We start from the raw sequence: 23,661 nt of genomic DNA, 5'->3' as shown, positions 1-23,661 counted from the left end.
ATTTTTTCCGAATACGCCTCGTAGTAATGAAATTTTTTTCCGTCTAATATCCGAAAGCTTATCTCACTGCGGACCAGTACGGATTATCCCTGAAAAAAAAAAGTGTACCACGCGGCAAAAGAAAAATCCATGAAGTTAGCGATTAAAGCAGGAGCCCAGCGTTCAGACCATGGGGCGTCCAAGCCGCGGGCCGCATCCGAGCCGAACTAAGTGTTAAAGCGGCCCAGGAAGGAGCCTCTATCGAACGATCGGTATATAAAGAGGTAAATAAAAAGAAAAGAATCCGTTTATGTAAAATTATGCTAAATTGAATATTGTCAATTTGGAAATCCCACCACACGATGCTTCTCTGTCATTGGTCCATTCCTGTTTTCTTCCTCCGTGGCCATTGTCAGTATTAAGCATTTTATGCGGTCCAAAAAAAAAACAAAAAAAAAACACGTCTTCTTTGATGTGGTCGAGGTAAGCCAAAAGCCCCTGGTTTAGGACGTGCCGGCGGTGCGGCCCCCTACCTGCTCTGTGGTGAACTGCGCCGCCGCCTTCTGTCTGCTGCCTGCTGTGGCGTCGAACGTCGACTGAGCTGCTCGGGCTCAGCGACGGGCGGCGGGCGTCCTCCACCCCCCACCACTCCACGGCCCGTTCACAGCTCGCGCCAAAACCGCGACCGGTCAGCTGGCTGTCGCGACACCAGCGATTTAACGCGCTGACGTTACAGCCTTCCGTGAACGCAGCGCTTTTGCTTTAAGTTGTCATCTTACTGCTTAGCCACTTGCGGATGCAACTTGCGGCTGGCGGCGTCTGTTCTCGTCGCTGGCTGTCGCACCACAGGGTTCCTTACTCATGCTGCACGCTCTCTATGCGGCGAATCTCAACCAAACTGAGCGTATACAGTAACCTCACACATAAATCTGTAACGCATCTACACTTCTTGTTTTTTAAATGGCACGTACACGTAATACTCCCTGCTTTTTTTGGGAAAGGCATCTGTTCGAAGAATAATTAAAATCCGGGTAAGTGCAGAATCGCTATCGTGCGACTACTTTTTCACGATAATGATCGAAAGAAATTTTGACGAAAAAGGTAAAAATAAGAAAGAGTCAGCGAAATTTAGAGTTAATAAACTGCATCTGTTATAATTTTAGATTGAAAATTACTTCAGAACGGTTGTCGGGTCACTCTGTGAGCAAAACTTGCTGTAGGATTATTGATTGTTTATAAATTGTTATTACGGACTAATCAATGAATCACAAGCAGACGAGAACGGATCCAAAAGCACCTACTCGAGTTCAGATGTAAAAGCACAATTAATTCCACGACTTAAATTAATCAGAAAACAAGCAAAGCAACAAAATAATAGGAACACATGCACCTGAATCGTTTGCAAAAAGGTTCGCCTAATGAATAGCTATGCACTGCTCACTGCAATGTCAACTGTTACCGATTATAGAAATGAAAATGCCCGTAAATATTTGTTTTCTATTATAGTAAGCTATTTCTGGAAAATTCGTAATGTTTCATGAGCGTATAATCAGTAATTTTACACTATATTGTTACGTAACTTGCAATGCACACAAAAAACATAAAACGGATTGTTCTGAAGTAATATTTTGTCAAAATTCATTTAAATTATGATTTTACCCCTTTACTGTTAGGCATTATTCTTTAACTAGTTGTTCTACCACGTAGCAAAATTCACTGCTATTAAACAACCGTTCTGGATGAACTCAGTTTTATAAATTGCGGTTCTTTATCTTAGATACCGAAATTAAATAAGCTCATGACTTTCAGTATTTTACTTGCCTAGTCAATAGTGATGATAGGATAAGACCCTCTTAGGTAAATGATTGGGGTGAAGTTCATTTAGACTACTACGCTCGCTAGCCTTGCACAATCTAAAGATGAAACTGATCGCATCTTACTTTGACATATTTCTGCTAGTGCGATGTAAATTATTAATCGTCGACAATGTAAGGGAATAGGCTCTTCTTTATCGTTGCCTCATATAAAAAGTTCGTGCCCACAGTACTCTTCTTTAATAATTCCTCTTGATCACAATTTACCGTTAATATGCCTGGCCACATATTAAAATTCTTCCAGTTTATTCCTTCCATTCCCGCGCACCACGTCTGCGCTAACCACTTGTCGCTATCTACTCTCTCCGCCGACTACTTCTGCCCCACTAAGCGCTTACGCCCCCAGCGACAATACTTCTTGCTTCGAATCCAGTCTTTGCCTCTCAACAAAAGCAAACTTCCCTGACAAGGCCATCGTTTTTACTACACTATTATTACAATACTCTTTTATAATAAGTTGGTTTGAATTAATTGACTTTTAATTATATGAGAACATTAATAGAATAATAAAAGGTACATATGACAGAAATTATATCAAAATGGCTCTGAGCACTATGGCACTTAACATCTGTGGTCATCAGTCCCCTAGAACTTAGAACTACTTAAACCTAACTAACCTAAGGACATCACACACATCCATGCCCGAGGCAGGATTCGAACCTGCGACCGTAGCGGTCGCGCGGTTCCAGACTGTAGCGCCTAGAACCGCTCGGCCACTCCGGCCGGCGAAATTATATCACAGTTACGTTATGGTTACAAATTTAATTATGAGAAAAAGTCTTAGGCACTGTGTTGATGTGTTTCAATTCTTACGCTCCCTCTCAAAAATTCTATGAACGTTTCCTAAAAGTAGGCATCTGACGATCCATTGTCAGCAAGTCATAACCCTTAACCTTATTTGCAATGTGCCCTACGTAAGTACTAGTTCAAAGGTCAGCGTATCTGCCTGTTATGCGCAGGATCAGGCTTCGATTCCCAGTACTGTCTGCAGTTTTTCCATGGTGGAAGTACTGGATCCGGATGCACTCAGCCTCGTGATACCAACTGAGGAGCTACATGAAAGCGAAGTAGCGGTTCGAAGACCTCGAAAACCCACAACGGTCGTGAGAGCGCTATGCTGACCCCACGCCCCTTCATCCAAATGAAGCCTTTGGCAAAGGATGACACGGAGGATGGTCGGTCCCGACTGACCTGTCAGTTTGTTTAGCAGATACTTCTCCTCTACAAAGTGAATAACACAGCTGCAAATCCAACTACCCACCATGTGGAATTACATCGACTTAGATTTCACTATTTTGCATTATTTCTCGAAACACAAGCTCAGTACTTCTAATAGGACTTCAAAATCACAATTCTCTCTTTCACATAAATTCTTCTATAAGAAGAGATAACAATTTAGCTGTTCGTTCAGCGTAAATAATATAAATAAATAAAAATAATTCAAATAAAAAATAAAGAACACTTTCTAACCCTGCAAGAAGATTGCCACATACAAAGGACGAAACAGAAAGAAAACCCTGTTTAATAATAAAGTATACATATAACTCGCTGCTTACGTTCATCGATAAAATAGTAGAATAACACTCCAACAGAGGATTATTATTATAATAATAATATCACCCAACCCCGTTCCACACACACTTCCATGATTCGCTACACAAAAGATGACAGGCGTTGCATTCATATTCTAGTTTCTATAACTCGCCCTGACTACACACACACACACACACACACACACACACACACACACACACACACACATGGCCGAGCGGTTCTAGGCGCTTCAGTCTGGAACCGCGCTGCTGCAACGGTCACAGGTTCGAATCCTGCCTCGGGCATGGATGGGTGTGATGTCCTTCGGTTAGTTAGGTTTAAGTAGTTCTAAGTTCTAGGGGACTGATGACCTCAGATGTATATAACCGTCTACTAATATACGAGTATAACTAATATATAACCGTCTACTAATACCAGTCCCATAGTGCTCAGATCCATTTGAACACACACACACACACACACACACACACACACACACACACACACACACACACACACACAATCCATACATATACTTCCTCCCTCTCTCTCCCTCTCCTTCTCTCTCTCCCCCTCCCTCCCTCCCTCTCTCTATATATAGGGAGATCCATAAAGTGAACGCACATTAGTCACGACTTTAAATCATAGTTTTCGATAAAACATCTACAGCTGGCGACAGCAAAATAATAGTGCTCCATATCATTTAGCGCAAAGAACATGTAAACTGTGAAGAAAGAAGTTCGTAACGTGAAAATGTGGCTATGTTTCGTAAGTGAAGTTATATTGCGACCTCCAGCACGTGATCAGATGAAGGGAAACGCAGATACCAGCCAAAAACTCGACTAACTGTAAGTAATACTGGTATTAGTAGATTTCTGCTTGCTATAGCGGCACCTTCAACCATCATATGCCGACTTCGTATACTAATACCAGTGTTTCTGGCCCCTGTTTTGATCAGACACCAGGTTGACTCTTCCTATACGTCGGTCGGGGGCCTGAAGATGGCGTAGTAAATCGCCGATACTGGTAGCCAAATAAAATAATGTTGGAAACTAGACGGCTGGAAGGTGGTTAATTTAACATCTTGCACCGAACAGCTGAGTCCCGCAACCGTCTCTGAAAAGATGGGCATACAGAGAATCATACTTCTTTTCCTCCAGCATTTTTGCTGTCGATACCTTGGCTTCCAGAAGCACCGATGGTAAAAATATTTATCTATCACCAACATTACATTCCTTTTAGTCCATTCCATCGCTCACGCAGATCAGAGAACAAAAGCAGACAAGATAGCTGACGAAAGCTTTCTGTATTGCTAACGCCGAAGCGAAGGGGTCGCGATTTTCCTTTCGGGGTTCGCTAAAATACCGACAACCAACAGGAGACCTGTAGATAGTAGATGGTGTCGGAAGTTCCATGCGACTTTTCGCGGATGATGTTGTAGTATACAGAGAAGTTGCAGCATTAGAAAATTGTAGCGAAATGCAGAAAGATCTGCAGCGGATAGGCACTTGGCGCAGGGAGTGGCAACTGACTCTTAACATAGATAAATGTAATGTATTGCGAATACATAGAAAGAATGATCCTTTATTGCATGATTATATGATAGCGGAACAAACACTCTAACATTCGGTGTAGTGTCTGTTTGTTCTAAGACGTGTCTCCCTACCACTTTCGTGCAACGATGCTCTGAGCGTGTTTTTTAGGGAATTGACTAGTTTGAACCTGGGACCTGTTGCTGGTAAGGAGACGCCAGACCACACATGACATGTAGAGTTCAGAAGAGTTCAGTGAGACTAGAGATGATATAACCAAATACCTAATGATTTCAGCGTCAGCTCCACTGCAATCCCTGTAAAAGAATCTTAATACTAACTAAATTTAGTGGAAGGGGTTCAAGGCTTTCCCATTTTTAGTTAGCTGGTAAAATAACGTCGAAAAAGCAGTTAAGTTTACCATTGGAAATTTTATTCTACTCACAAAACATTGTTTATAAATTGCACTATTGATAAAAGGAAACGTTTTAATACAGGATGGTAAAAACCAACTGCGTTCAACAAAAATGTGAACGAATATTCCCTGAATGGGTTTCCAAGTTCTACAATGGACCGAAGGATGACCTATGCCATACCACATCTATAATCTAGGTTTAAATTAAGTTTCATAAAACAGAAAACTATCAAAATGGTCTACAGCGACCCTCAATTATCTTTAATTACTTATGTAACTTGTCGTAAATTACAGTGGCTGATGTGGCTTCTCAATAACTATATAACAAAAAAATCATCGCGTTTCAGATTTTTACTTCAAGTGGCAAATGTGAACACCATGAGCTTTAATTGACGATCGACACTAGTATTACGCAAAAAGGGGGTGTAACAGATGAGACTTCTGCAGTTCTGAATGAAGCTTTATGCGCTGTTATGCGGCATCGCGTGCGTTCATTACCTTGTCGGTGTTCGTCAGGGGGCGGCGGACAGCACAGCTCCGCTCACCTCGCCGTCTCGGAAGCAACTCTCTCCTAACTTCTCCTTACTACAATTTGCCGAAGTTAGTTAAAAAAACTATCTGGCTGTGTTTTCATCTTATCAATCAGGGTCTCAATGTTAACCTTAAGCTCTGCCTACAAAAATTCTGTCTATCCGATGAGAAACGTTATACTTTTCGTGGTGGGGCGATGTTTTTAAAGTTTGCAACGTAACAGAGACGCGAAAAAGTCTCACGCTAAAACTTGCGGGTGGTGTTGGGGTGGCCCTTTTTGTGTTATCGTAAGATCTGTACTGTTCTTCTGGGGGGCTCTAGCTTTTAACATGGGCTGGGGGGTGGTCCTGACGTAACAGAGATGCGGAACAGTCTCACACTAAAACTTGCGGCTGGGGTGTGGTCCTAGCGGTTAGCTGGCGACTTGGGTGTCCGTCCCTTATCGTAGGACCTTCCAGCTTAACACGGTTCTGGTCTCGGCTTCTGTTCTTGTTTTTCCCCTTGGACCTGCGTCTGTCTCACGGTGGGAAGGTATGAGATGCATTTAGGCATTCTTGTGTTAGTCTGTGGTATTCCATTTGCCCACTCGTTACTCGTATTACTTTGGTTAATTTAATGTCACGATTTATTTGGTTCATGGTGTGGGTTCCTGTAGTCATGTCCTAGTTCATGAACCATGGTCAACGTATGAGTGGCCAAGTAAGTGGTCCCGACAGTCAGGATACCAGTTACTTTGGAATAAGGCTGGGTATCTCGGACATATTCTGAGTCGTGGTCACCTTTGTGCTCATGCGGCAAAGACTACCAAATCCACCGGTTAGTCCCTCAGCCGTTAGGGGTAAAACCCAATGGGACTCGGGGCAAGTAAGGCTAGCAACCTGCTTCCCTGGTACTTTAAATATGATGCTGGCAACAATCAGAGCAAAATGCCTCGGACCTTTGGAGGTGACGAAGTCCCACCTCTAACTGACAAACCAGGGACTCCTAAGATACCACTTGGCAAACAAATGGTAATGAGATGGGGAGCTATTAATATCAATGGGGGCTACTCTGGGAAGAAGGTAGAGCTGGCAGAGGCTGCAAGTAAGATGGGGCTGGACGTTTTAGCTGTTAGTGACATTCGGGTAAGGGGTGAGAAGTGGAGAATACAAGGTCCACCTGTCAGGAGTCAAAGCAGGAATAGCACAATGGGGTGTAGGGCTTTACATCAGGAAAGAAATGGAACCCAGCGTAGTTGCAATAAGGTATGTAAATGAACAACTGATGTGGATAGATTTGACAGTGTCTAGCAAGAAAATTAGGATTGTGTCAGTATATTCGCATTGTGAAGGGACAGATCAAGATAAGATGGATAGTTTTTATGAGGCACTCAGTGATGCAGTTGTTAGAGTAAAGGACAAGGACAGTGTTCTGCTCATGGGTGATTTTAACGCCAGGATTGGAAACAGAAGGGTATGAAAAGGTTACGGGTAAATTTGGAGAGGATACGGAGGCCAACAGGAACGGGAAACAACTCTTGGATTTCTGTGCCACTATGGGCTTAGTAATCACAAACTCCTTTTTTAAACATAAGAACATTCACCGGTATACTTGGGAAAGCAGGGGAACCAGATCTGTCATTGGATATATAATAACAGATCAGGAATTCAGGAAGGCTGTGAGGGACACACGTGTATTCAGGGGATTCTTTGATGACACTGATCATTATTTAATCTGCAGTGAAATTGGGATTGTGAGGCTGTAAGGTACAGGAGGTCAGGTCCATATGGAGGAGGATAAGAGTGGATAAACTTCAGGATAAGGAAATAAGGCACAAGTACATAACAGCGATCTCAGAAAGGTACCAGTTAGTTGAATGTAGTCAATTACAATTGGAAAAGGAATGGACAAGGTACAGGGACACAGTACTAGAGGTGGCTAAAGAATGTCTTGGAACAGTAGTGTGTAAAGGTAGGATGAAGCAAACAGCTTGGTGGAATGACATAGTCAAGGCAGCTTGTAAAAGGAAAAAGAAGGAGTATCAAAAATGGCTACATATTAGAACTCAGGTAGACAGAGAAAGTTATGGTGAAAAAAGAAACAAGCCAAACAGCATCCAAGCATCCAAGAAGAAATCTTGGGAAGACTTTGGAAACAGGTTGGAGACATTGGGTCAAGCTCCTGGAAAACCATTCTGGAGTGTAATTATCAGTCTTCGAAAGGGAGGTAAGAAGGAAATGACAAGTATTTTGGTGAATCCTGTGGATGCCTTGGGCAGATGGAGGGAATATTTTGAAGAGTTGCTCAATGTAGGTGAAAATACGATCAGTAATGTTTCAGAATTCGAGGTAGAATGGGATAGGAATGATGATGGAAATAGGATCACATTTGAGGAAGTGGAAAAAATGGTCAATAGATTGCAGTGCAATAAAGCAGCTGGGGTGGATGAAATTAAGTCGGAACTCATCAAATACAGTGGCCACACAGGATAATTGCAATGGCCTGGAAGTCGGGACAGGTTCCATCAGACTGGACAAAAGCAGTAATCATACCAATCTTTAAACATGGAAACAGAAAAGATTGTAACAACTACAGAGATATCTCTTTAATCAGCGTTGTGGGTAAAATCTTCTCAGGTATTGTTGAAAGGAAAGTGCGAGTATTAGTTGAGGACCAATTGGATGAAAATCAGTGTGGGTTTAGGCCTCTTAGAGGTTGTCAGGACCAGATCTTTAGCTTACGGCAAATAATGGAGAAGTGTTATGAGTGGAACAGGGAATTGTATCTATGCTTTATAGATCTAGAAAAGGCATATGACTGGGTTCCTAGGAGGAAGTTATTGTCTGTTCTACGAGATTATGGAATAGGAGGCAAACTTTTGTAAGCAATTAAAGGTCTTTACATGGATAGTCAGGCAGCAGTTAGAGTTGACGGTAAATTGAGTTCATGGTTCAGAGTAGTTTCAGGGGTAAGACAAGGCTGCAACCTGTCTCCACTGTTGTTCATATTATTTATGGATCATATGTTGAAGACAATAGACTGGATGGGTGAGATTAAGATATGTGAACACAAAATAAGCAGTCTTGCATATGCGGATGACTTAGTTGTGATGGCAGATTCGATTGAAAGTTTGCAGTGTAATGTTTCAGAGTTAGACCAGAAATGTAAGGACTACGGTATGAGGATTAGCATCTCCAAAATGAAAGCAATGTCAGTGGGAAAGAAATATAAACGGATTGAGTGCCAAATAGGAGGAACATAGTTAGAACAGGTGGACGGTTTCAAGTACTTAGGATGCATATTCTCACAGGATGGCAACATAGTGAAAGAATTGGAAGCGAGGTGTAGCAAAGCTAATGCAGTGAGCGCTCAGCTACTATCTACTCCGTTCTGCAAGAAGGAAGTCAGTACCAAGACTAAGTTATCTGTGCACCGTTCAATCTTTCGACCAACTTTGTTGTATGGGAGCGAAAGCTGGGTGGATTCAGGTTACCTTATCAACAAGGTTGAGGTTACGGATGTGAAAGTAGCTAGGATGATTGCAGGTACTAGTAGATGGGAACAATGGCAGGAGGGTGTCCACAATGAGGAAATCAAAGAAAAACTGGGAATGAACTCTATAGATGTAGCAGTCAGGGTGAGCAGGCTTAGATGGTGGGGTCATGTTACACGCATGGGAGAAGCAAGGTTACCCAAGAGACTCATGGGTTCAGCAGTAGAGGGTAGGAGGAGTCAGGGCAGACCAAGGAGAAGGTACCTGGATTCGGTTAAGATTGATTTTGAAGTAATAGGTTTAACATCAGAAGAGGCACCAATGTTAGCGCTGGATAGGGGAACATGGAGGAATTTTATAAGGGGGGCTATGCTCCAGACTGAACGCTGAAAGACATAATCAGTCTTAAATGATGATGATGATGATGATGATTTATTCGGAGCTATGTGACATACTACTGGATCTGCTTTTCATGTCAGGGTTTTCATGGAAGGGGTTGTATTTGCCTGACACCTTACACATCACCACCCTTCGAACTTATTTTTTGCACTGAATTAAGGCAATGATTGAATCGTTGTCTAAGCCAGTCAAAAATTATTCCGTTATCTAAGTTTTGCTGCCTACTGCTCAGCGACATTATTCTGGTTCTATGCTGGTTTGTATTGTTAATTTATATTTTTATATTCTTCCACATTATTCCCAAAAATGACAAGAGAAGAATATTTTTATGCTATTATTAATTTTTAATTATTTTCTTTCTTTATTTAAGTGTGAAGTTTGTTTCTTAAGAAGTTTGTTATCGAAAGTGAGGAGTCTTTCACATCTATTTTCTTAGAAATATATTTTTTTTTATAAATGTAGTAATTAAGTAAAATCTATTCCTAACACATTTTCTTAATATCATGTACAAGTAAAATGTTTTTGTTTCTAGACACTCATTTCAACATTGTTACACTAACAAATAAGAATTATTTCCAAGAATTGCTTTGACAAAGAAATATACATACACAAGTATTGAGATATTATCCTAACAAGTTGTACAAATGTTAAAAAAAGGGAAAACATTCAACAAGATAATTTTTTATTCTTTGTTTTTATAAGAAGAAAATAAGTAAAATATAGTTATTCTTTTATTTTTCTGAGGAGAAAATAAGTGGCATCTGGTTTTAGTGTTTATTATGCCTTACTTTTGTTCTTTATATACTGTCCATTTCAGAACTAATGACTTATTTTTATCGATAGTCTATTTTTTACTTAAGTCCATAGTCAATGACTGTTATTTTGTACTTTATTAGCTGTCTGGTGTGCTTAATTTATTTATTTTTTCACATGTTTCTTTTGCACAATTCCTACATCACATAATTTGATTTCACACATTCACACAATCCTATGAATGTTTAAGCATGAGGTTGGCGAATGTTTTTGCACGAAGGTGATGGACTTGAGCGAGATGGATGTGGGCAAGTATTTGATGTACAGCTTTGTTCGTCGTTCCTTGTTGGCTTTGCAAGTGTGTGTTGCTGTTGTGGAGGTCCCATAATGGAATGGAGCTGAGAGTGCAGAATCTCGTGGTTTACTGGCTTTGTATGTGTGAAAGTCATTGTTATGTGTCGCTGCTTCGCAGACTACTAGTTTACAATAGGATAGGGATTTGGGAAGGTATGTCGTCTATTCTTCACCCATTTTCTTTCTTGGTCTCAATCTTGCGAAACATCAACTTCTGTTCTTCCTGCTTTTTCTCTGCTTCTTACTTGATTCTTGGTTCTTCTCTGGTCAGGATATGGAAATATTTATTGATAACTAGTCGCTTTGAAGTTCTCTTCTTAGTAACAGTTTGATAAATTGTTTGGGCTTGTCATTTTTACTTTGTGGAAGTTTTCTTCAGTTTCGTGCATCAGCCTGCTGTTTAATAGCAGTAGTGTGACTTTTACACATATTTTTTTGCCAGTGGTGGCTTGCCCAAGCCGTCTTCTCGTCGTCGGGCCGCTTTTTGCTCGCTCCGCTGAGTCGGGACGCTCGGAGACACTTCCGGCATTCAGCGTCCCGTCCCGTCTCTACAGGGCTCCGCCACTGTGCGGCTCCGTGTTCCGTCCCAGCAGGGTTCCGCCTAGCTGGCAGATTTATTGCCCTCTTTCGATACAAGGGCCTTCTGTTGGTCTCGCTGTCCTTTCCTTTCTCTCAACGCTTCTGCCTTGTAGGAATCGTGTCCTGCTAATTACGTCCTTTCCTTTCTTGATAATTCTCATGTTGCAACTTGTTGGTCGTTGCATCTCGTCCTTGCTGGAGTTTTTACAATGGTTCTTACAAAAAGTTTTACTTATAATCATCTAACATATGTCAAGTACCTAAATTGTTTTACGCCTTCTTAAAAGCTTTACAAATTTCGGCGCCCTTTCCATGTTATAATTCTAAGATATTTCGAGTTTTAACGTCTACAAGAATCCTCAAATTCGTTTTTTATTTTTGTGTAGTGTTGTGGTGTGTAGCATTTTAGTATTTCATGCTGTTAGACTATCTACGCTTTAGCCCTTCACCTTAATCTATGGTACTATTGATGTTATTTTTGTTTTTGTTTTTATTGAAACTACTTTCTTTTTCCCACCTTCCTCTCTCTTCATTCTTCTTTCTCCTGACGATCTTATCTGCAACATAATCTTGAAATATTGTGCTGATTATTTACCAGTAATAAAATTAATCTTCAAACTTGTACTGAAAGTGTTTAATACTGCCAGTCTTAGGTAAAAGTACCTCTGCTTTATCTCGTAATATACCCTCTAATTCTCTTTTACTGTGTTCCAAAATACCTTGAACTTCTTGCAATTTTTCGTCGATTTCTTTATGGACTTCTAACATGAGTTGAGGCGATTCCCCCTTTTGTGCATACCATTCTAATTCTTCATCCTCTTTATCTCGCATCATTCTTAATTGTTTGATTATAACTGGTATTTCTTCTAATTTTAGCTTTTGCTCAAAGAGGAGTGTTACATTCCCGAATGTTACGCTACCTTTCCCCATATCTATTATCACTTGTTTCTCCTTTAAAAAATCAGCACTTATAATCAAATCTACAGTTAGTTTAGGTATAATCACGAAGTTGGCTTCGATCTTTTGACCTTGACACGAAAGAGTTAACCTTGTTTGTCTCGTAACTTCCGCAGCATTGTTTCTAATAGGACCTCTTACTTTAATCTTACGTGTTTTCAGAACTGGCAATTCCTCATTGGCATTACACTGCATGAATAAATTTTATGAGATGGCAGTCAGTTCACTTCCGCTATCAATTACAATATTGACTGGGATATGCTTTAGCATGGCCTTCAAAATTGTTTGAATTTGAAAGGGCTGGTTCTGTTCTTCTTCTTCTTGCATCAACGAATCCTCCACTGAATCACACATGAGTCTTTTTAGGAATTTCCCTTGTGAATTCGAACTTTCTGTAGGATAAGCTTCGACTGGTACTTCTCTCTCTTTTATTTCCTCTTCTCTATTTCTTCCTTCATTTACGCTTTCTTCAACGTCCTCTACTTTTTCCTCATCCTCGTCTATCTTCTCCTTCTTCGTCGCTACTTCCAAATAATCGCATCTAAATGCTCTAATTATCGCTTCATAACTTCCTTCATTATATACGTTGGGTTGTGTGCCCACTCGTAACTTATTTTCAACTTCTGTTGACTGCGCATTATCCTCATTGAATTCGTTTTCCCTGGTTTCCATCTCAAATAGCTCTGCAATACTCATTACTTCGTCCTTTCCTCCTACACTCGTGGTGCATGCCTCTGGTAATTCATCTTCCTCGTCAGTATTCTCCCAATTAATTTCGTCCCAACACGATATTGTTATTTTCTTGTCTTCGTTTTCATCTGGTCCCTGCGGATTGATTTCTTCCTTCTTCTCTTCTCGTGATAAGATTTTTACTTCCCTGTTCAAGGTGCTGCAATTGTCCTGGGTCGGTGCGTCATTCTCTTTGGCATGGCCGCTTAGCTGTCAATTCGAACGTTTATCGGGGTTCGGTGGTCTTACCTCCACCTATCAGTATTCTCTTTTCTTGTTCAGCTTGTTGATAGTGGTTTCTTTGTTGATAATTTGTCGGTCTATTGGTTCTCCAGTACCCGTTCTGGTTGTCGTTATTCCCTCTGTAATAGTTGTTGCCGTTCCTGGGTGAATTATAGTTATTGCCATATTCTCTTCTGAATCCATAACCGGTTCTTTGTTGAAATCTATTGTCGTTTCTTGGTGCGAAGTTATCACGTGGTTCGTAATTATTGTTTCTTCGTACTGTGTCTTGTGGATTCCACTGCATTTTGATTTCGTTTTCACGTGCGCTTCGTCTTTTTCTTGCGTCATCTTCCGAAAATATGAACTCTAGTTCCCTTAGAATACCTTTAAATGCTTCGACGTCATTGCCTCCGTGACCTACTAATGATTGCTGGTATTTCAATGGTAGCTTCATCGCGCATAATATAATCAACTCTCCATCACTGTATGGTACATCTAAGCATTGATTTTTCTTTGCCATTAATTCGAAAAATTTCACGGGACTCTTCTCTCCTGAATTTTCAAAATAAGGGGTTCTGTAATAATTCGTACTTCACTCTGTTCTGTGCTTCGCTGGACCAATATCGTGAGAGAAACTTCTCTCTGAAATCTTCGTACGATCGGCATGTCGCTGCAACATTCTGCATGGTTTCTGCGACTGTTCCTGACATGTGTGCACACATAAAGTCTAATTTGTGTGCTAGCGTCCAGTGTTCTGGTAATCCTACTCGGAATTGATCAATAAACGTTCGTGGATGTAATGAGTTTCCTTCTCGAAAGTGTTGTAATTTTCTGACTGTGAGGAAATGATCGTTGTCGTACTTCGTTATAGTTCCATATGAAATTCGCGATTCTTCGCCACTTTTGTTTCTGATCATTTCTCCCGTCGTTCTTTCCGGTTGTGGTAGATCCACTGGATATGTCCACTGTAACTTTCGCCTGCCCTTGCGTAATATCGTTGGAGTGGTACACAATAATTTTCTTCCATCGGTTGTGAACGTGTAGCTGAATGCATTGCACTGTACTCTTCGCAACCTGGCTTTTCATTGTTAGCTATTGGTTCGATATCTTGTCTGGCTAACCTTGCTGCTTCATTGCACGATCCAAACTGTCTTGAAACATACATTTGTGGTTCCGCATGTGTTTGTGATGACGTTTGTTCATCAAGAATTTCGAAACGTGTTTGTTGTTGTGCAGGCTGTCTGATTTCACGTATGTTACTTTCCGCCTGTGATTGGAATCGCAAATGCGTAATATCTTCGTTAATTGCTTGTTTTCCGGTGCTGTTGCAGATACGGATGTGGTTGCAGACTCTGTGCTTGTTCGATCCTGTTCACTACGCTCTTCAATGGTTTGCAACAACTCTGTTCGCAATTTCTGAAATTGTCGCTTCGTTTGCGCTTCTATTTTGACTATGCGGTTATCATATCTTTTCAGCGCTGCTTTTGTGATACGTTTGTGTAACACACTGTTTTAAACAATTTTACGCGCTGTACCTGCTGCTTGTCTAGTAATTACGTTTATCTGTTTCTCTAGTTTGTGGGTGTTGTTACGTAAAGTTTTGATCTCGTCCTGAATGTCATTAAGCAATGTTTGTACGTCCGCTTGTACCTTGTCAGTGAATGTTCTCAATTGATTGTGACCTGTTATTAAGTTTCCTATCACTTCTCGAGATTCTTTTGCCTCGTCTTCAATACGACTTAGGTGTAACTGAATTTTTTTGTTTTATTCTTTAATCTCACGCATTTGTCTCGTGGTTTCTGCATTCCGAATTTGAATTTGGTTCGCTATGTCTTTATTTTGCCTTGTCATGGTTTCCGTAATTTGTTGTAATAATTCTGCCAGATTGGTGGGTCCTATTGCGTTTTCTTCCGACGTCCTACGCTCTGTGTTTTCGCCCAAGTGTTGGTTCGCAACCGATTGCATTGAACTGTGCTGTGACACGTTTCTGCTCGCATTCCTTGTACTCTGTGGTGAGGGAGCTCTGATTACTTGTACTATGGGTTCTACGTATTCAAGACGCAAGTTAGAATCCTCATCGACTGTCTCTCTACTTTCTTGCTCCTCTGTCGTATGCTGACTTACGTTTTCTATGCCTTGACGTACATTATACTCGTTATGGTGCGTTATATGTCCTATTTCTCGCGATACTGCATCGTCTGTTGTACTGTCCTCTATTCTCTGTCCATTTTCATGCTGGGTCTCTACCTCAATTCGGTCAAGGTCTCGATCTGCCATTGCTAATCTTTCCGAATCTCTTATTTTCTGTTTTAAAAGCAATTCACGCGCCCTACTTCGCGTCAACATGCGCTCATACGATCTCACGTGCTTCATAAACTTTTTGTTCACACGACTTGACAAACCATTCACTTACTTGTTGGGTCAGAACCAACTTGTCAACGATGTATCCGCCACCTGTGCGCTTGCATTGGAGAGAAAACTTAATTCTAACAATATTAAAATTCATAACTTAATTATGCTATTGTCTCTGCTGGAACGTCTATCTATTGAATACTTTATTACTATCCATCGCTGCAGCTACTGTTTTCGACTATGTATAACTCAAAGAAAAAAATTTTTTACAACGAAAATTTTTCAGCAGGATATTTTTCTGACCTAGTTAGGCATGTGGTCGACCTTCAATCATTGTATTTTACCATCCTGGTAGGGTCGCCATTCTCTAACATTTGGTGTGGTGTCTGTTTGTTCTAAGTCGTGTCTCCCTACCACTTTCGCGCAACGACACTCTGAGCATGTTTTTTAGGGAATTGACTAGTTTGAACCTGGGACCTGTTGCTGGTAAGGAGACGCCAGACCACACATGACATGTAGAGTTCAAAAGAGTTGAGAGAGACTAGCGATGATATAACCAAATACTTAATGGTTTCAGCGTCAGCTCCACTGCGCTCCCTGTAAAAGAATCTTAATACTAACTAAATTTAGTGGAAGGGGTTCAAGGCTTTCCTATTTTTAGTTAGCTGGTAAAATAACGTCGAAAAAGCAGTTAAGTTTACCATTGGAAATTTTATTCTACTCACAAAACATTGTTTATAAATTGCACTATTGATAAAAGGAAATGTTTTAATACAGGATGGTAAAAACCAACTGCATCCAACAAAAATGTGAACGAATATTCCCTGAATAGGTTTCCAAGTTCTACAATGGACCGAAGGATGACCTATGCCATACCACATCTATAATCTAGGTTTAAATTAAGTTTCACAAAAGAGAAAACTATCAAAATGGTCTACATTAACCCTCAATTATCTTTAATTACTTATGTAACTTGTCGTAAATTACAGTGGCTGATGTGGCTTCTCAATAACTATATAATAAAAAAATCATCGCATTTCAGATTTTTACTTCAAGTGGCAAATGTGAACACCATGAGGTTTAATTGACGATCGACACTAGTATTACGCAAAAAGGGGGTGTAACAGATGAGACTTCTGCAGTTCTGAGTGAAGCTTTATGCGCTGTTATGCGGCATCGCGTGCGTTCATTACCTTGTCGGTGTTCGTCAGGGGGCGGCGGACAGCACAGCTCCGCTCACCTCGCCGTCTCGGAAGCAACTCTCTCCTAACTTCTCCTTACTACAATTTGCCGAAGTTAGTTAAAAAAACTATCTGGCTGTGTTTTCATCTTATCAATCAGGGTCTCAATGTTAACCTTAAGCTCTGCCTACAAAAATTCTGTCTATCCGATGAGAAACGTTATACTTTTCGTGGTGGGGCGATGTTTTTAAAGTTTGCAACGTAACAGAGACACGAAAAAGTCTCACGCTAAAACTTGCGGGTGGTGTTGGGGTGGCCCTTTTTGTGTTATCGTAAGATCTGTACTGTTCTTCTGGAGTGCTCTAGCTTTTAACATGGGCTGGGGGGTGGTCCTGGCGTAGCAGAGACGCGAAAAAGTCTCGCGCTAAAACTTGCGGTTGGGGTGTGGTCCTAGCGGTTAGCGGGCGACGTGGGTGTCCGTCCCTTATCGTAGGACCTTCCAGCTTAACACGGTTCTGGTCTCGGCTTCTGTTCTTGTTTCTCCCCTTGGACCTGCGTCTGTCTCACGGTGGGAAGGTATGAGATGCATTTAGGCATTCTTGTGTTAGTCTGTGGTATTCCATTTGCCCACTCGTTACTCGTATTACTTTGGTTAATTTAATGTCACGATTTATTCGGTTCATGGTGTGGGTTCCTGTGGTCATGTCCTAGTTCATGAACCACGGTCAACGTATGAGTGGCCAAGTAAGTGGTCCCGACAGTCAGGATACCAGTTACTTTGGAATAAGGCTGGGCATCTCTTACAAAACACTCGTTCGACCTATACTTGAGTATTGCTCATCAGTGTGGGATCCGTACCAGATCGGGTTGATGGAGGAGATAGAGGAGATCCAAAGAAGAGCGGCGCGTTTTGTCACAGGGTTATTTAGTACCCGTGATAGCGTTACGGAGATGTTTAGCAAACTCAAGTGGCAGACTCTGCAAGAGAGGCGCTCTGCATCGCGGTGTACCTTGCTCGCCAGGTTTCGAGAGGGTGCGTTTCTGGATGTGGTATCGAATATATTGCTTTCCCCTACTTATACTGTAAGTAGGCTGTTTATGTTTTCTCTATGTAAGTAGGCTGTTTATGTTTTCTCTATGTAAGTAGGCTGTTTATGTTTTCTTGTTGGCAACGTTACGTAGCGCTCAATTTGAAAATCACTGGCTGTGCTGTGTGCAGTCTGTGGCTGCTTTGCATTGTTGTAATACTCGCCATTGTAGTGTTAGGCAGCTGGCTGTGAACAGCGCGTAGCGTTGCGCAGTTGGAGGTGAGCCGCCAGCAGTGGTGGATGTGGGGAGAGAGATGGCGGGGTTTTGAAATTTGTCATGAACTGCTATATTTATATATGATGATATCAAGGTAAATACATTGTTTGTTCTCTATTAATATCTTTCATTTGCTAACTATCCCTATCAGTAGTTAGTGCCTTCCATAGTTTGAATCTTTTATTTAGCTGGCAGTAGTGGCGCTCGCTGTATTGCAGTAGCTTGAGCAGCGAAGATTTTTGTGAGGTAAGTGATTTGTGAAAGGTATAGTTTAATGTTAGTCAGGGCCATTCTTTTGTAGGGAATTTTGAAAGTCAGATTGCGTTGCGCTAACAAAATATTGTGTGTCAGTTTAAGCACAGTCATTTGTAATTGTTCAAAAGGGGAAGTTTCATATGTCGACCCTTAGCCGAGGATACCTCACTGGAATCTTCTGATTTTTTCTTGCAGTTTGTGTAACTGGTGTAGCTATTGTTTATTAGTAGCGCGTAATCATAGAGAGAATTTCCTTTGTAGTTGTAGTTTTTCATTGTTGTACAGTAAAACAGTTGTGGCATGCATGTAGATTTGCACCAAGTATTTCGCAGCTGCAATTAACTAGATATTATTTTCAGTGCTATGTTAATGTGTTCTCTTATTTTTGATCTTCAAATTGTGTTTTTCTGTGTTGTCGTGTGAAATACTGTGACAATAATGGCGTGTGAAAAACGTAATACTAGGCTCCAAAGTAAACTGAGAAATGACAGTGAAAATGAAAGCAGTGTGTTAGCACCACCGAGTAATGAATTAACAAATATTCAAAACAGTAATTTGGTAACTGTGCATAGGGAAATGGAACGGGCGTCAAACAATGGCGTGGACAGTGAAACAATTAGTGAAGAGGGAAGCATTATCGATCGATCGGTCGGCAACAGCTCGCCTCAGGAATCCGAAATGACAGGACACAATTTTGCAAATACTGTAGATTCAGGTTTTGTGTCCTCACCGTTTTCTCAAATGAGTCAAGACACATTTTCCTCTTGTCAAAATGTGAATGTTGCCGGTGCAAATTCACTGCCGAAAAGCACTGACGAACATGTTTCAGACACCAGTGCATTGTTATTACAATTAATGCAAGAAATGGGACAAAAGCTTCAAAAGTTAGACACAATGGAACAAAATCAGAGACAAACACAGCAAAAGCTTCAAAAGTTAGACACAATGGAACAAAATCTTCAAAAGTTAGACACAATGGAACAATACCAGAGACAAACACAGCAACAGTTAGACGCAATGGAACAAAATCTTCAAAAGTTAGACACCACGCTTGAACAAACACATGAAGATTTAACTACTGAGTTACATAAAATCGAATCGAAATGACAAAAAGTCTGTAATGACGTAAAAACTCAAATTTGTGAGCATTTTCAACCTATTTTTTCGCGGCATGAAAAGGCATTACAGAATCACGAAGCAGCCATAAAAGAACTGCAAATTATTGTTCATGAAAATCATGAGACCTTGCAAGCTAAATTTGACTCAGTTGCATCTACCGATTCGGTTACGCAACTTGCAAAAACTCAGGAAAACTTAAAGAACACAGTAGATTCGATTTCAACACAAATGGACAATCTGAAACTTGGTTCAGAAAAACACATTGAGGAAATGTGTTCACTATCGGAGAAAGTAGCCGAACTTTCGGATCAGTTCACTAACTTATCTACGAAGGTAGATGATAATCTGAACGACACAAAACCGGTAGTCTTTAATGACACAGAAGAGTGCGAACAAATTAGGAAATTCAAACAAAATCAGAATCAAATTAATACGCAACACCAAAGAGAAATCCGGGAAGTACAACATCAGTTGACTCAGGTAATACAAGAATTACGTATTTCAGAGGCCACTCGCGCTCTAATACGGGAAGAGGGACTTAGAAATACGGAACAACCACAAAATAATAACACAGGACACTTCGGAAGTTATGAAAGAAATTGGCAAGGTGCACCGAATTTTGAAATGGAACCGCCGAAACGTCGTAACAATGACTGATATGCGACTCGCCGACATGATGACTTTGACTATAAGCTGTTCATTACTACACGTAAATTCAAAACATTTAAGAATTCTGGGAACGACATTCATCCACAAGCGTGGCTCCATCAATTCTCTCATTGTTTTCCTCCCAACTGGTCATTAGAGCACAGATTAGAATTTATGTGTGGCTACTTAGAGAATGAACCAGCTGTAAGAATGCGGTCGGTCATTCACGATTGCCACAGTGAAGGAGAGTTTTACCATGCCTTCCTCTCAGCATATTGGTCTCAGGCCACACAAGACCGAGTAAAACAAAGCATCATAATGATGAAACGTTTCGAACAATCTGAATTTTCCAGTCTTATGAAATATTTTGAAGATATGTTGCATAAGAATCAGTACCTGTCAAACCCATACAGCCCGTCAGAACTTATCCGCATTTGCTTAATCAAATTGCCTGAACACTTACAACACATTATTTTGGCAGGACGTTGCAAAGACGACATTGAAGCTTTTCAGGGACTGTTACAAGAACTGGAAAGTGACACTGACAATCGCGGAACGCGAAAACAAGGACACAACAATTACAGGTCACATCCGTCACAATTCCATGACGACAGAAACAATAACCGGACACGACTGGTCTATTCTTACAACGCAAATCGTGACCAAAATAGACACCACCCGTACGACAACCGTTGGCAGAGTAATAATAGTTACAGAGAAAGATCGCATTTCCGTAGTAATGACTATCACAGAGACAATCAGAGAAACAGACAATATGGGAACCAAAACAAGTATTATCAAGGGAGGCAGAATAACTTCAGACGCAACAGTTCGGCGCAGAGTTACGATTCAGGGAGAAATTCTCCACCACATGACCGACAAACAAGAAACTATGTAAACTACCGACAAAACGACAGACGTGAATTTCATCAGAACTGGCGGGATTCTAACAGAGCTGGGCCCTCTCGGCAAGGCGAATTTGTAGAAGTTAGGTCTCCTAATCCCAATAACAACGTGCGCCAACAAAGAGACAGACAATGACTCGCGCCGCAGGCACCCACGTGCGCCGGCTGGCTTAGAGAAAAATAACATAGACGCTAACCTTGAGAAAAATTCCAGTATTCTTTGCCGACGTATACCGCATGACAATTGCATTCAAGTTCAAACTCTGAGTACTATGAAGAGTAAAGGTTTACACCAGGTTTCACATGTAAAACCATTTATTGAAAGATAATCTGCTTTTTAACTTTGTCATGGTCATAAAATTTTTCGCTTCATATTACTAATATGCTTTGTCAGACTTAGAATCTGTTAACATACAACAATGTTTGAAGTTAAATATCCAATCAAGAACCAAGAGAACTTATTTAAACAGAAATGACGAATGCATTGTTATAGTGAACAGATGTCACAGTGTTATTGTGTGTGTACATTCTTGCTTGTTTGTTGCACGATTACGTAACGACTATAAGGCTCACATACTTAGAACATTTACCAGTACTGCTAATGAGATTTTAATGCAACATTTTGGTTTATTTGAAAATACATTCTGAATTTAAAGTGCTTTCTGAGATATACCAGATGACACAGAGGTTAGTTTATGTGACAGCTACACGATTTTTATCACGACGCTACTAATGAGTGACAATTTACAATGTTGCTTTTGCAGTGTATCTGTTTTATATCTGCACAGTTTTCTGAATTCTTCTAGGAAGAAAAACATGTTTTAGTAGTAACTTTTGTGGTATAGCAACAATGAGACAGCCTTTTTCGTGGCATAACAATACGTTACTGTACAGTACTTTCTTCATCACGCCAATAAGCATAATAACTACGATATCTATACGCAAAGCATTTCACTTTTGTTTATCATGTGGTAAGTACATTGACTTCTGCAGAACTTAGCTTTCGGAGGACGATAACTACGACACTTCCACAGAGATTATGTTGCGACAAGATGCACAGTTTAGCGCTACAGTACACGCATTTGAGTGATCAATCTTATACTTGAAACACTTATTTTTAAATATTTTTTTGAATTACAAAGAAAGTTTTCCGTGATACATTTCATTCCATTGCTGTAATCTGTAACACCTGAGGATATAATTACATTAATCCTCAGGGGGGTACACGCCTACTTTGTGTACCATGTGTTTGGCAAGCACAAGGAACCCTAGCTAATATGGTATTTGCTTATACAACCTTACACATCGGTACCATATTTCTCTAACACACAAATTACACAGCTATCTGATCATTTAACTGAGAGAGACAAACATTTATTTTACTATATCAGTGACAGATGTTTACGTAATTACACAGTTGGATAACTTCACACTTATAAAACTGTATTTTGTCTGTACTTTGTAAACTGTTCATATTTTTTCGGAATCATTGTGATACTATGAGAGCTTTGAATGATGTATTTGGTATGAGATCATGATTTTTAAAGTATGTTTGAGGCAGATGACACTTTTGACATGAGCAGAGAATTTTTTTAATTATTGGAGGAAGCTACGACGATTTTGAGATTTGACTGAGGTGTTATGATGTTATTTTTACGACGACGATGTGTATTATGCTGCTGAGGTATGTTTATGATTAATAGGCTGAGGCTATATGAGTTATTTGATTATGCTTCATATTTATAATGACGAAATATTGACGAGTGTCGATGGATATGTATATGTATAATGAGGTAAGGAATAATGAGTAGTGTTTAGGGACTCTGATTTATGAAAGGGATGTTGGAAACCAAGAAACGTACTTTAAGAGTTATGAAATGTGTGTGTATATGCGTGAATGTATCACAATGCTGGCGAAAATTTTTTGAACACTGTTATATTTACAGGATTTTTTTTCTACACATTTGTTACGCAAATTTTCGACCTGTGAAATGTTTATATGAGACTGTCACTGTAGCGGAAACTGCTGTCGTAAATATGTCGGTAAGAAAGGTAAGTGACCGTGACGTAATGCGTTACGAGCGGCCAGGTGTGCCAGTTGCCTGGAGGAAAAGCCATTATTGCGAGCCCTTTTCAGCGGCACAGGTAGAAAAAAATAAAATAAAAAAAAGACTCCATTAACCTCGCTTCTGACATTCCTTTGTAGAAAGCATCGCAAAAACGACACGGTCGAACTTGAAAACATATGATTACACTGGATGCCTAATGAAATGACGAGAAATATTTTTATGTCTATACACCTGATTATGACTACTGTCTCTCTAGATGAGAGATTTTTTTACTACTTATGAAATGCCACATGACTATTGAACGATGTTCTTACGCTTTGCTTTGTACATAGTTGCTTATTTCATTTGATATCTAGTTTCTAGCTGCACTGCAGCATTGGTTAAAATAAAATTTTATAGATGTACTAATATAAATATTTTCTGTCTACAGATCGAGTATATAATAATTTTTTTCAAAAAAAATGAGGGAGCACAAAGCGACATTTACCTTCACAG

At 40.3% G+C, this 23,661-nt stretch overlaps 1 protein-coding gene across 1 annotated transcript in view; it reads right to left on the bottom strand.

Moving 5' to 3' along the window:
- The window catches only part of LOC126458575 (uncharacterized), a 213,496-nt gene extending 212,896 nt beyond the window's left edge, over positions 1-600 (bottom strand). Inside the window, exon 1 of the mRNA XM_050095707.1 lies at positions 513-600. The gene's annotated coding sequence lies outside the window, so the exon portion shown is untranslated. The remainder of the gene's footprint in view (positions 1-512) is intronic.
- Positions 601-23,661: the final 23,061 nt, after the last annotated feature.

This window comes from Schistocerca serialis, chromosome 2 (genome assembly GCF_023864345.2).
Source record: "Schistocerca serialis cubense isolate TAMUIC-IGC-003099 chromosome 2, iqSchSeri2.2, whole genome shotgun sequence".
Taxonomy (NCBI): Eukaryota; Metazoa; Arthropoda; class Insecta; order Orthoptera; family Acrididae; genus Schistocerca; species Schistocerca serialis.
Note: the sequence above shows the minus strand (reverse complement) of the source record. Positions and strands in the feature narration are given on the sequence as shown.